Source organism: Giraffa tippelskirchi, chromosome 4, assembly GCF_054371585.1.
Source record: "Giraffa tippelskirchi isolate mGirTip1 chromosome 4, T2T-mGirTip1v1.2.pri, whole genome shotgun sequence".
NCBI lineage: Eukaryota > Metazoa > Chordata > Mammalia > Artiodactyla > Giraffidae > Giraffa > Giraffa tippelskirchi.
Window position 1 is genome coordinate 9,998,501 of NC_137278.1, and position 12,428 is coordinate 10,010,928.

The 12,428-nt window shown below is 49.6% G+C and overlaps 1 protein-coding gene across 1 annotated transcript in view; it reads right to left on the bottom strand.

Annotated features, from left to right (window-relative positions):
- MVB12B (multivesicular body subunit 12B) overlaps positions 1–11,327 on the bottom strand; it is a 483,962-nt gene extending 472,635 nt beyond the window's left edge. The window contains exon 1 of the transcript XR_014051740.1: positions 11,046–11,327. The gene's annotated coding sequence lies outside the window, so the exon portion shown is untranslated. The remainder of the gene's footprint in view (positions 1–11,045) is intronic.
- Between the last annotated feature and the right edge of the window lie 1,101 nt (positions 11,328–12,428).

Sequence of the window (12,428 nt, forward strand, 5' to 3'; positions counted from 1 at the left end):
ATAGTGCCGGACTCCACTGGACAAATCTGCCCCCCTTCTCTCTCTCTGTGGGGCCCCTGCCCATTCCCACTGCCAGGCATCCCCAGGCTGGGAAGCCACCCCGGAAGTCACCAGGCAGCTCCTGGGGGACACAGACCCTGCCTGCCCAGATCTGCTCATTCCCTACTTCCCACAGCCCCATACATTGCAGACAGGAGGGGAGAACAGGGGGTGTCCGAGGGTGGGTGGCTGGAGAGGGCTCATGGCAGCCAGGCACCTGTGGCCCCCACCAGAGAGGGCTACAGACTCCCAGCCCCGGGCAGGGCTTCCCATCCCTGCTGGAACGGAACCAACCTCGCGGCCTTGGAGAGGAGCTCTCCAAGCCAAGGATGTGAGTGTGTTAATTAATGAATTAGCCATTTAATTAACATAATTAGGCCTCATTATTTTCCTTACACCTATCGTCAATTTTTGAGCAATTAAAAGGAACATTCTAAGAGAATGGGGGATCTGGGTTGTTACTGCGGGTGTAAGATGGAAAGCCAGGCCTAGGGTGACCCTTAGGCCACCAGCCCAGCCTGGGGGCGAAGGGTGCAGGGGAAAAGGAGACTCATGTGGGCACACACACATGAACAAGTACACACCCCAAGTTGCAGTGTCCCCGAGTCTGGGTTTGCAGATCACTCTCCATTCACGTGTTAAGGTCCTAATAGGTGCCAGGATCTATACCAGGACACAGTTGGACCAGGACAGGCAACTTTCCTCCAGGGGTATGGAGGGAAGATTTTGGGGAGTGCCAGGGTCAGCCCCTCACCTCCGTGAGCCTTTGAGGTAGACCATCTGTCCCTAGCTTTGTGACCTAAGGCAAGTTCCTTAGCCTCTCTGAGCTGTTTCTTTAGCTGTAAGATGGGTATCCAGTAGATATCCACCCCCCAGGATTATTGTGAGGATGCGCAGAGATGCTGCATACCAAGCCCCTGGCACACAATCAGCACCCAGTCAAGGTCCTCCTGGTGTCCTCCCCTCCCTCCCTTCACTCCATTCATTTCCAAACACACGGCTCACTCTACATCTGGGCTATTCCATGGCTGCTTACAGTGCTGGGGAGTCTCTTCCCCCACTGAGTCCACCTCACATCTCCCCTTGTAGGTTCTATTATCAACACCATTTTGCAGATGAGGAAACTGGGGCTGAGAAAAGCTTCATTTCATGTCCAGGAGCACAGCTGATGATGGTGGAACAGGACTCCAAGCCAGCTGAGTCTGCCTTCAGAACCGGGCAGAACGTATTGAGTCCAGCCTTGTTCTAGAACAAGACTGGCAAAACCATCTGCTCTGGAGGTCATACTATAGTGATAAAGATGCATGTTAACCAAAACAACTATAACCTGTGATGTGATGCCGTCCTTAGGATTTTGTTACAAAGAGTAACAATAGAGGGAAAAGGAGATGAAGGGTGTTGAGTGACAGTCTTTAGGACCAGGGTCCAGGGAAGGCTGTGAGAGATGATTCTGGGGGAGAAGGAGTGATCAGCTGGTGCAAAGTCCCTGAGGCAGCCCTCAGCCTGGTAGATGGAGGATATGGGAGTGGGTGGGGAGAGACAGGTGGCTGGATCATGAGAGGCTAGCAGGAAGTAGCAGGGATTTGGATTTTGTTGGGATTGCAAGGTTGGAGCTGAGAAGCGACCTGATGAAAGTTTAGAAAGATCCCTGGTTGTCCAAGTGGATGCAAGACAGTAGCGAGACGAGGATGGAGGCAGGGCCCAGCTAACGAGGTCCAAGCAGAGGGGTGTCTTAGCCAGGGGTCTTCTCCCTGAGCCTGGACCTGATCGCCCAGGAGCCAGAGAAGACAAGGGCGTCATGGACGTGGCTCTGGGTCTCAGTAGAGAATCCTGGAAAGGAACAGCCAATGAGATGAAGAAAAATTAGCAGAGAGTCCTCCCAGGAGCCAAATGAAGAGAAGGCTTCAAGGAGAAAGGAGTAGCCAGGTGCATCAAATGCAAATGACCGAATTTGCTGGTCACTAGTCACACGTGAAGAAAGCTGAGCGCCGAAGAATTGATGCTTTTGAACTGTGGTGTTGGAGAAGACTCTTGAGAGTCCCTTGGACTGAAAGGAGATCCAATCAATCCATCTTAAAAGAGATCAATCCTGGGTGTTCATTGGAAGGTCTGATGTTGAAGGTGAAACTCCAATACTTTGGGCACCTCATGCGAAGGGTTGACTCATTGGAAAAGACCCTAATGCTGGGTAGGATTGGGGGCGGGAGGAGAAGGGGACGACAGAGGATGAGATGGTTGGATGGCATCACCGACTCGATGGACATGGGTTTGGGTAGACTCTGGGAGTTGGTGATGGACAGAGAGGCCTGGCGTGCTGCAATTCATGGGGTCGCAAAGAGTCGGACATGACTGAGCGACTGAACTGAACTGAACTGAGTCACACGTTGCCTGATTTCAGGGGAGGGCTGGACAGCCTTTGTGCAGAGACTGGAGGATGAACCAGGGCTGGAGGCAGCAGAGAGTGAAGACCACTCTCCCGGGCATTTTGCTTCAAGGGAGCATGGACATGGGTGTTGGCAGGAGAACAGGGCCCCTGGGAAAATTTGTTTACGAGATGGAAGGTGTCACAACATATCTGGGGCTGATAGATGATCCAACCCCGGGAAATAAGACCCATGGTTTGGATGATGCAGACTGTTCCATTTTTCTCATTCGTATTTTCAAAACATCCCCTAGCATATTATTTTTTAAAAACTGCATTTTACTCAACTAATTTTCCAACTTTTCATATCACCTGACTGGGAACACTTGCCACCCTCAGGCCACAGGGCCCTAGCTTGTTCTGATGGCGTCCCTCGGAGTCCTCCCTGCATTTTATCTGGAAAAATGCAAAATACAGGTTCAAACCCTTGCAAACTCATAAGCTTTTTTTTTTTTTTTGCATTTTGCCCTTGTAATTTTTTATTTAGCTCAAGTCTTAATATTTTTAATGAGTGTGCCAACCTAGGGGGAAGGAACATATGCATTTGAGACACAGATGAAGATTCCAGCCTGTCAAAGTGGTCCATCAGCCACCCCAGCATAGAGCCAGACATCGGGCATCAATCATGAAGGCGAAGAAGCAAGAAAAGGGTAAGAACAAAATTCTAGAAATCTAGAGTCTGCGTGTAAAGGGAAAGCACAATTTAGCATTTCATGATATTCATTAGTCTGCAGCAAGCTGAACTATCTTCTTTATAAAGTTCAACATTCATGCGTGAGAATATTTTTGAAGTATAGGTGCTGTAAAATATTATAGGAAGTTTCAGGTGTACGATATAGTGATTCACAATTTTAGAGGTTATATTCCATTTATAGCTATTATACAACATTGGCTAATTCCCTGTGTTGTACAATATATCCCTGAAGCTTATTTTATACCAAGTAGCTTGTATTTCCTCCCCTCCTACCCCTCCGTTGCCCCTTCATCCTTCCCTCTCCTCACCTGTAACCACTGGTTTGTTCTCTATATCTGTAAGTCTGCTTCTTTTTAGTTATATTCTCTAGTTTGCTGTATTTTTTAGATTCCACATATAAGTGATATTATATGATATTTGTCCTATGATATTTGTCTGGCTTATTTCACTGAACATAACACCCTCCAAGTCTGTCTATGTTGCTGCAAAAGGCAAAATGTCATGGTTGAGCAATATTCCATTGTATGGATTTCCCTGGTGGCTCAGACGGTAAAGAATCTGCCTGCCATGCAAGAGACTCAGGTTTGATCCTTGGGTCAGGAAGACCCCCTGGAGAAGGGAATGGCTACCCACTCCAGTATCCTTGCCTGGAGAATTCCGTGGACAGAGGAGCCTAGAGGGCTACAATCCATGGGGTCGCAAAGAGTCAAACACAAGTGAGCAACTAACACTTTCACTTTTGAATATTCCATTGTATGTATATATACACATATATATGTATATATATATATATATATATATCTTCTTTATCCATTCCTTTGTTGATAGACATTTGTGTGGCTTTCCTGTCATGGGTATTGTAAATAGTGCTGCTATGAACATTGGGGTCCATGTATCTTTTCGAATCAGTGTTTTTGTTGTTTTTGGATATACACCCAGGAGTGGAATTGCTGGGTGATACAGTAGAGACCAAGTAATTGTTTTGTTGGATATTTGTCTGTTTTTAAGGTAGTGTTCTTATTTTTCTCAGTATACTTTCTATTTCAGCATCACACACATATGGGAAAAATGCACAAATCTTCAGTGTTCGGCCCAGAGAGTTTTAACAGAGTCAACACAGTCAGCAAACTAGCACTCAGATGGACATCGACTGAGAAGCATATTACCACCCCTCAAGGGCTGGGAACACCAAGGGGAGCCGCCATCCTGACTTCCAGCACCATAGATCTTTCCATAAATGGGCTCTCAGAGGCTGCATCGCCAGGGTCTGGCTGCTTCTCTCACCTGTGAGATTCATTCCTGATGCTGCCTGTACAGCAGACCATGCTGCCCAGTGTCCCCTGAGTGAATAACCGTAGTTTTTCATTCATTCTATTTCGAACAGGCATTCAGTCCAGTGTGGGGATTGACTATGGACATTCTTGTATGTCTCATGGTGTGTGTGCTTTTAGGAACATATTTGTACAAAAATTGAGAACCTCTATACTGGGGAAGCACTAGATGTTAATAGTCTCAAAACTCACACCCCAAAATAGCATTAGGCCTGTCAGTCCATGGTCAGAATTTGGAATCCTCACTGCTCAATTGGTTTTCTAATGTTTCTCATCTCTCTTGAAAGCGATAGTTTTCGATCGAGGATGGTTTTGCTCCTCCTCCCCCAGGAGACTTTTGGCAATGTCTCAAGGCCTTTTTGGTATCACAACAGAGGAAGCTGGTGGCATCGAGTGGATAGAGGCCAGGGATGCTGCTAACATCCAACAAAGAATGATCTGCTTCCAATGTCAGTGATGCTGAGGTTGAGAAACTGCTTGGAAGGAATAAGTGGTTCACAATGCCTGAGTAAGGTTGCAGCCTACGGTTGGCAATTTCAACTCCCAAACTTATTTCAGAAGTAGCCTGAAGGAGGCAGAAGCATGGTTGCCAAAAGTCATACAAAGTGCAGCAGGGCTCCAAGAAAGAAGCAATCAGAAGCAAGACAAATCAAGAGGGAGAGATGAGGATTGCTCTGGACTTTTAAGGTTAAGTGCGAGCTCGTCTGGGTTCAAGGAAGGAAGGGCATTTGGCTGAGGGAACGGCACCAGGAAAGTTACAAAGATATGGTGAATCTCAGAGAGGGGGGAGGCCTACACACCCAGGAACAGGGAAGGCTCCTTGGGGAGGGGGCAGCCTAAGGTGGTCTTGGATGACAAGCCATCCTCTGGAGGAAGGAGCAACCTGCGGGGACTGGTGCATGAGTGAGCGCAAGTGTCCCAGGAGCCTGACAAGCTGGGGGCAGGAAGATGGTGTACCACCCAAAGCAGTTAAAGGGGAGCTGGGACAAGGCAATAGCAACTGAGTCCGAAAGGTAGATGAGGTTCTAGTGACCCAGACATGTCAGAAACTTCCTGTCCTCCAAACATGCTCCATGTTCCCCATCCCAACCAGAACTTCGTGGAGATGGAATAATAACCCTTGATCCTGGTCCCTCACTCCACCATACATGATCCATCAGCAAGTTCTGCAGCCTCCAACCCCAGAGAGCTCTGGTGCCTCTGCGCCTCCTCTGCCACCAACTTGTCCCAGTCACCATTCTCTCCTGCCTGGACCACAGCCCCAGCCTCCTCAGTGGGGTCTCTGCCTCCCAGATTCTCCTCCACACGGAAGCTGCTGGAGAGATTTCAGCAAAACATAAATGAGCAAGTCACTTGGCTGTTGGAAACCCACCAAGCTCATCCTCCCATGGTTTAGGTGGTGCCACTCTTGGCAAGGAGTTGGGTCTCAGCTCCAATTTGGGCCCCTTTCCAGGGGTCTCTGGGGCAGCAGAAGACTTGGTGCCAGACCCGGGCTCTGCTCTGTTCCAGCTCCCCCCGCAGCCCAGGGCCTCCTGGCTCATGGGCTGTGGGTGGAACTTGCATTTCCACCAGGCTGGCCCCCGCAGAGCGGGTGATGGAGCCTGCCTGCCTGACAGCTTTCCCATCTCAGCCTGTCGAAGCCTGCCTGTGCAGGACCCAGGCTCCCAGGAGGGCTGGGTCCCCCAGGGCCTCCGCCTGCCTAGTTCACCACTGTGCGGGCTCAGGGCTCCCCCGGGTGGGGCCAGGCCCCTTGGGTGTCCAGAGAGCTCGTTATCCCATCAGCTCCGAAGCCGCACCTGCTCTCCCGGTCTCCTGTGATCTCAATTAATCCGTCCTGCCCTGATTAATTAGCAGGGTTAATTATGACGGCTGCTGCTGCTGCAGCTTAGGGAGGAAAGCCCAGCCAAGTGGCAGAGGAGAGACCCATCCTGGGGTGGGCAGGGCACCTCACTCTGCTTGATCCCCCTGCTGCCCCTTCCCGGTGCCTGGTGCCCACCCTTCCCAGGGTCAAGGTCAGGGGCCTCAGGAAGCCACTGAGGGTCTGTGATTCCCAAGGACCAGGCCTATCAGGGTCAGGCCAACACCTTCAGACATCACCTGAGACAAGGGCACAAGACCCAGAACTGTGGGTTTGACTCCTCTGATCTGACCTATTATGTCACATCTAAGTCCCAGCCCCACCCATTATCATGACCACGTACGAAAGGACTCCAGACTCCATTCTGGCAGGAACCCCTTGATTCATACTTGTCCTTTGAGGGTGAGCCTATCACTCACTTCCCTATATGCCTGTCCCCTCTAGACTCAAAGGCCGCTATGCATGGAGATACATCTAGAAAGAGGTCAAGGTCAAGAACGGGATTGCAGTGTTCAGGACTATGGCTGAGGCCATTGCACAATCTGTCCTGCTCTCTGGACACCATGAATGAATTGCCTCGTGGGCTCAGAGATTCCCCCACCCTCCACTCTTCCTCCAAGCTAAATTCTCAGCTGAACATCAAAGCATCAGAAATGGGCTCAGAGTGACGCAGGCAACTCCAGCCTCTGCCTGAAGACCTGGAGCCCCGAGCCCTTCCCATCCCAGCTCAGCCCCAACAGGAAACCTCCTTGTTCCGCTCTCTCCTGTGCTCCAGGCCTTCCTCGCCAGGACAGTCACCCACCAAGGATGAAAGCTTGACTCAGCACAGGGTCCCCACCCAAGCTGGGCCACCACCACCAAACTCCTGCATATACCTCCTCCCGACACGCATCCATTATCCTGCTCGCCAAAAACGTGATCCATTATCACCGCCTGCGCCTGGCAAAATGTATCATTACCTGCACCCTCGGCACTTCCCAGATCAATCCACTTCTTAAATGTAGTAATAGAGAAGAGGATTAGGTACTAGAAAACTCATTATGAAAATGGCGTACTCAAATTCTTTAAAGGTGATATTTCATAAAATATACCCGGCCTGCCGCGTGCCTCAATCATTCTTTTTAATAGCTCCGTAGCAGCCAGAAAATAAAGTATTCATGAAGATTGAAGAAGATGATCCCATGAACTTCAATTTAATTGGTGCAAATTAAAACAATCCATCTTTCCGTGCTGTCCGTCTATCTCCAATCATCCCCACGTTGCACGTCCGGCACCCTGATTACAATTATCTTTTAATAGGAAAACTTGTCAGTTTTTGTGTGATTTACATAAGCTTGAGCAAACTTATGGGCATCAGATAGGGGCCTTGGTGTGTGATTTCCTGCGCCCAGCTCCCTGGCTCTAGGGAAGGCTGGGTGGCAGGTAGGGGAGGCAGGGTCCTGGCCAGGTGGGGGAGGGGCTGGCATGGATCTGTGACGTCCCTCAGTTTGCAACACCCATCAGAGATGGGGCTGCATAAGACATCTGGGTGAGGTGCATTGCTCCCAGCCTCTGGCCATGTCCTTCCTCTGGGACCATGGCATCTGGACATGGAACCAGACAGGGCCTCTTTTCAGTGGCCATGGTCACTCACGGCCATAAATGCACACTGATATCCCATCTAATGAGCTCTATTCACTCTTTCCTCATCATTCAATGTGTGTGTGTGTGTGTGTTTGTGTGTGTGTGTGTGTGTGCTCAGTTGTGTGCAACTCTTTGAGATCCCATGGACTGAAGACCGCCAGGCTTCTCTGTCTATGGGATTTTCCAGGCAAGAATACTTGAGTGGGTTGCCATGCCCTTTTCCAGGGGATCTTCCTGACCCAGGGATCAAACCTGCATCTCTTGTGTCTCTTGCATTGGCAGGCAGATTTTTACCACTAAAGCACCATCTGTGAAGCCCCATTATTCAATCTGCACCCCCAATTCACACACGGTCCATGTTGCTGCCAGTGCCTCATTGAAGAGCCCATGCATGTGTGCTTGCTAAGTTGCTTCAGTCGTATCCAACTCTTTGTGACGCTATACACTGTAGCCCACCAGGCTCCTCCGTCCTTGGGATTCTCCAGGCAAGATTACTGGAGTGGGTTGCCATGCCCTTCTCCAGGGGATCTTTCCTACCCACTGTCATGAATTTCTGAAGATTGCATCTTCAACCTGCATTGGTAGGTGGGTTCTTTACCACTAGCGCCATCTGGGAAGCCCCTTGAAGAGTCCATGGAAACAGACAAATGAGGTTTTCTAGGGATGAGAAGCCAGAGGAGAAAGTCAACAATGGACTGAGCATAACAACAAACTTGAACAAGGAGGAAAGATGGGTGCTTGGGTCCCACAAGGAGTGTGTGATGGAGAAGCTGTGGATTTTAATTCAACAGAAACCAGCCTACCAAGACTCAAGCAAGGTACAGGCACCAGTAAGCCAGTGCTGTCTCAGACTATATCAACAGAGATATGATGGCTAGAAAGAAGGAGGTGATCATTCCACCCACAGCCATGCCATTTAGATCACCTCTGACCTGTTTGTTCTTTCACTTATTCATTTCTTCAGATAAACATTTGTTCAGTTCCTGCCAAGTGTCAGGTGCTGGAGATCAAGCAACAAATGTGGCCAGCCCAACCCCCACCCTCAAGGGTTTTATAAGCCACTGTGATACAGACCAACAAGAAGGCGAGATGATTATACAGGCTGATAAAAATCTGCAGTCGGGGAAATGAAGCTAGAGGAGAGACCCCTGTCAAAGTTGGGGGTCATGGGTAAGACCCCACAGCTGCTGATGCCAGGCTGAAGACCTATTAGGTGAAATGGGGGCAAGGAGGGAGAATGTTCCAGACAGAGGGACCAACATGTACAAAAGCCCAAGGCAAGAAAACACAAAATATTGACACATAGAATGTGTGATGGAGCAGAGGGTGAGGATGCATGAACAAAGGCAGGCTAAAAGTGTGGCACCCCATGAGTATTGTCTGCTTATTTTTACCCTTTAAAATCTTTAATGAATTCTTAGTTACACACACAGAGAAGGCAATGGCACCCCACTCCAGTACTCTTGCCTGGAAAATCCCATGGACAGAAGAGCCTGGTAGGCTGCAGTCCATGGGGTCGCGAAGAGTCGGACATGACTGAGTGACTTCACTTTCACTCTTCACTTTCATGCATTGGAGAAGGAAATGGCAACCCACTCCAGTGTTCTTGCCTGGAGAATCCCAGGGACGGGAGAGCCTGGTGGGCTGCCGTCTATGGGGTCGCACAGAGTCGGACACGACTGAAGCGACTTAGCAGCAGCAGCAGCATAGTTATACACATGATATATGAACACATTCTCACTCAAAACAAAAATTTAAGCATCACAGATGAAATCTCCCTAGACCATCTCCACTTTCTCCCCTGTACCTCCCTGCAACTTACCAGTCTGGTGTGCATCCTTCCAGATTTTTCTCTATGCCTTCACATACATATGGATCTGTGGGAATCTATGGAAGCTTTTAGTTTTCTTTCTTATAAAAATGCCCTTGTACTGTCATGATTTTCTGAAGTTTGTATCTTCATCTTGGCCACGTCTGTCACTGTCCTCATCGCCCTCTCAAGGGGCCCGTCCAGCAGACTTGGCAGGGAGGGAGTGTCCATGGCGAGTATGCTCCTGACCATCTGGGTGGCAGAAGGACAGGGCGTGGTGCATGAGAGTGGGCACTCTACAGCCAGCTTTGGCTCTGCGACCCCAGGCAAGCCCCTTCCCATCTTGGAGCCTATGTTTCCTTGTCCTGAGGATGGAGAGTAACAGAGCCTGCCTGATGAGATGTGTAGAATCTAAGTTAAAGCTCATAAAGTGCTCAGCTTGGGTCTTGATCCATGGAAGGGTCTCTGCGCACATGTTGACATTGACAGCAATGTCTGTGTCATCTGAGAACAGGCCTGGGTGTCCCCAACACAGGGTGTTCCTGTGGCTCCAGCCCCAGCCTGCACGTGCCACACTCTGGAAGACAGAGCCCTTCTTCGCCCTGAAGCTCCTCGTGGTCAGGATTGGGGGTGGAGGAAGGCTGTTAACAGCCTGATCCTGCAGGCCCCTCTCCCTGTGGCCCCTGTCAGGCTCCCTCTGCCACTTCTCCCAGCAGCCCTCCACCAGAGGATCGCATAGCTGGTACAATATCGTTTGCTGAAGTAGCAAACAAACAAAGTCATCCTTTACATGGGAGGAAAAGCCCTTTCCAAGTGGGGACTGGAAATCGAACTCACCAGAAATTCTGTCTCATTAAGGAATGGTAGAGGGGCTTCCCAGGTGGCGCTAGTGGTAAAGAACCCGCCTGCCATTGCAGGTAGACAGAAGAGACACGGGCCTGATCCCTGGGTTGGGAAGATCCCCTAGAGGAGGGCATAGCAACCCACTCCAGTATTCTTGCCTGGAGAATCCCATGGACAGAGGAGCCTGGGGGGCTATAGTCCATAGGGTCGCAAAGAGTCGGACTTTACTTAAGAGACATCACACATGCATACATGCGCACGCGCGGGATGGCAGGAACAATGATCATCTCCTGAGCCTTAGTGGACACCCACTAGATATGACCTACTCCAGCCTGTGGAAACTTCACAAAGCCCTAGTCGGCCAGCTCCATTACCAGCGCGTGAACATGTTAACTCACAAAGTCCTCGTGACCATCTCCACTTACCATGAGGTGAGTATGACTTTGATTCGTCAGGACTGGATGGCTATGCTGCAGTAACGAAGCAACCCTTTATCTCAGGGCTTATCACAGTAGGTGTATTTTTCTCACTCACATAAAGCCCAATGCAGGTCACTGGCCTTCCTCTGTCCTGTGGCTGTGCCGCGTGGACGTGTGGCCTCTAAGGTCACCAGGGCAGGAAAGGAAAATGGTGACAAACACACGAGGTCTTAACTGCCTCAGACCTGAAGTGACAGGTGCCGCTCTGTTCATTGGCCAGAACTAGTCACGTGGGCCCCACTCAGCTGCAAAGCAGGCTGGGAAATGCAGGGGGTCACCCGCGTGTCAGGAGCCCAGATACCCTGCCAGTCTGCATTTGTGAAATGAGGGCACGGAGACACCAACGGACTAAGTAATTTGCTCAAGGTGACGGTTAGAGTCAGTTATTCACAAACGCGGACATGTATGAAGGCGCACGTGCTCAAATATGCTCGCTGGTGTGCATGACAAAGCCCACATTCATGCACACCCTGGTGACCCCCACGGGCTGTCCTCTCACTTGCTGGGTGAAGGGGTCTTGTGGACCCCGGAACTCTGACTCAGAGTGTGAAAAGCTTGACCAGTGGTCACGGCACAGGCTCCCTCCTCTGTCCACCCTCCAGCACAGGGGCCTTTACTGCCCTCCTGGGGGACCCTGTGTCCCCGGCTTGAGCAAAGGCCCAGAGGTCACCCACTCTGACACAGCACCAACCCAGGATGACTCCAGAAACCCCTGCTTTCCCCTTCAAGAATAAAAACTTGCTTCAGAACCTGTGGCTGCCAATGAGGCAGGATTCTGTGACAAGTTTTTTCCCCAAAATATAAAAAATTATAATAAATACACTGAGTGAGCATTCCCATGTTCAAATATTTACATACACCCCCCCCACAAATATACTTAAAGAACATAGGTATATGGAGATGTGCTTGTAACTATAAATCTGAATTTATTCATGGAAATGATGGCATATTCACATTTGTTTACATGACTAGAGTAGTTGACATAAAAATAAGTGGCGAACTGCTGTTCAAAAATGTCAAGATCATGAAAGATAAGGAAAGACTGTCATAGAGTTGGAGGAACTAAAGAGATAATGACTGAGTGCAATGTGGTATCTTGGATTGGCTCCTAGAACACAAAAAGGACACCCATGGGAAAGCTAGAGAAATTCAAATAAAGTCTCTAATTTAGTTACTAATACTGTTCCAATGTTGGTTTCTTAGTTTTAATAAGTGCACTGTGGTCCCTGGTGGCTCAGTGGTAAAGAATCCACCTGCCAAAGCAGGAGAAGTGGGTTCAATACCATGTTTGTGAAGATCCCCTGGAGAAGGAAATGGTGACCCACTCCA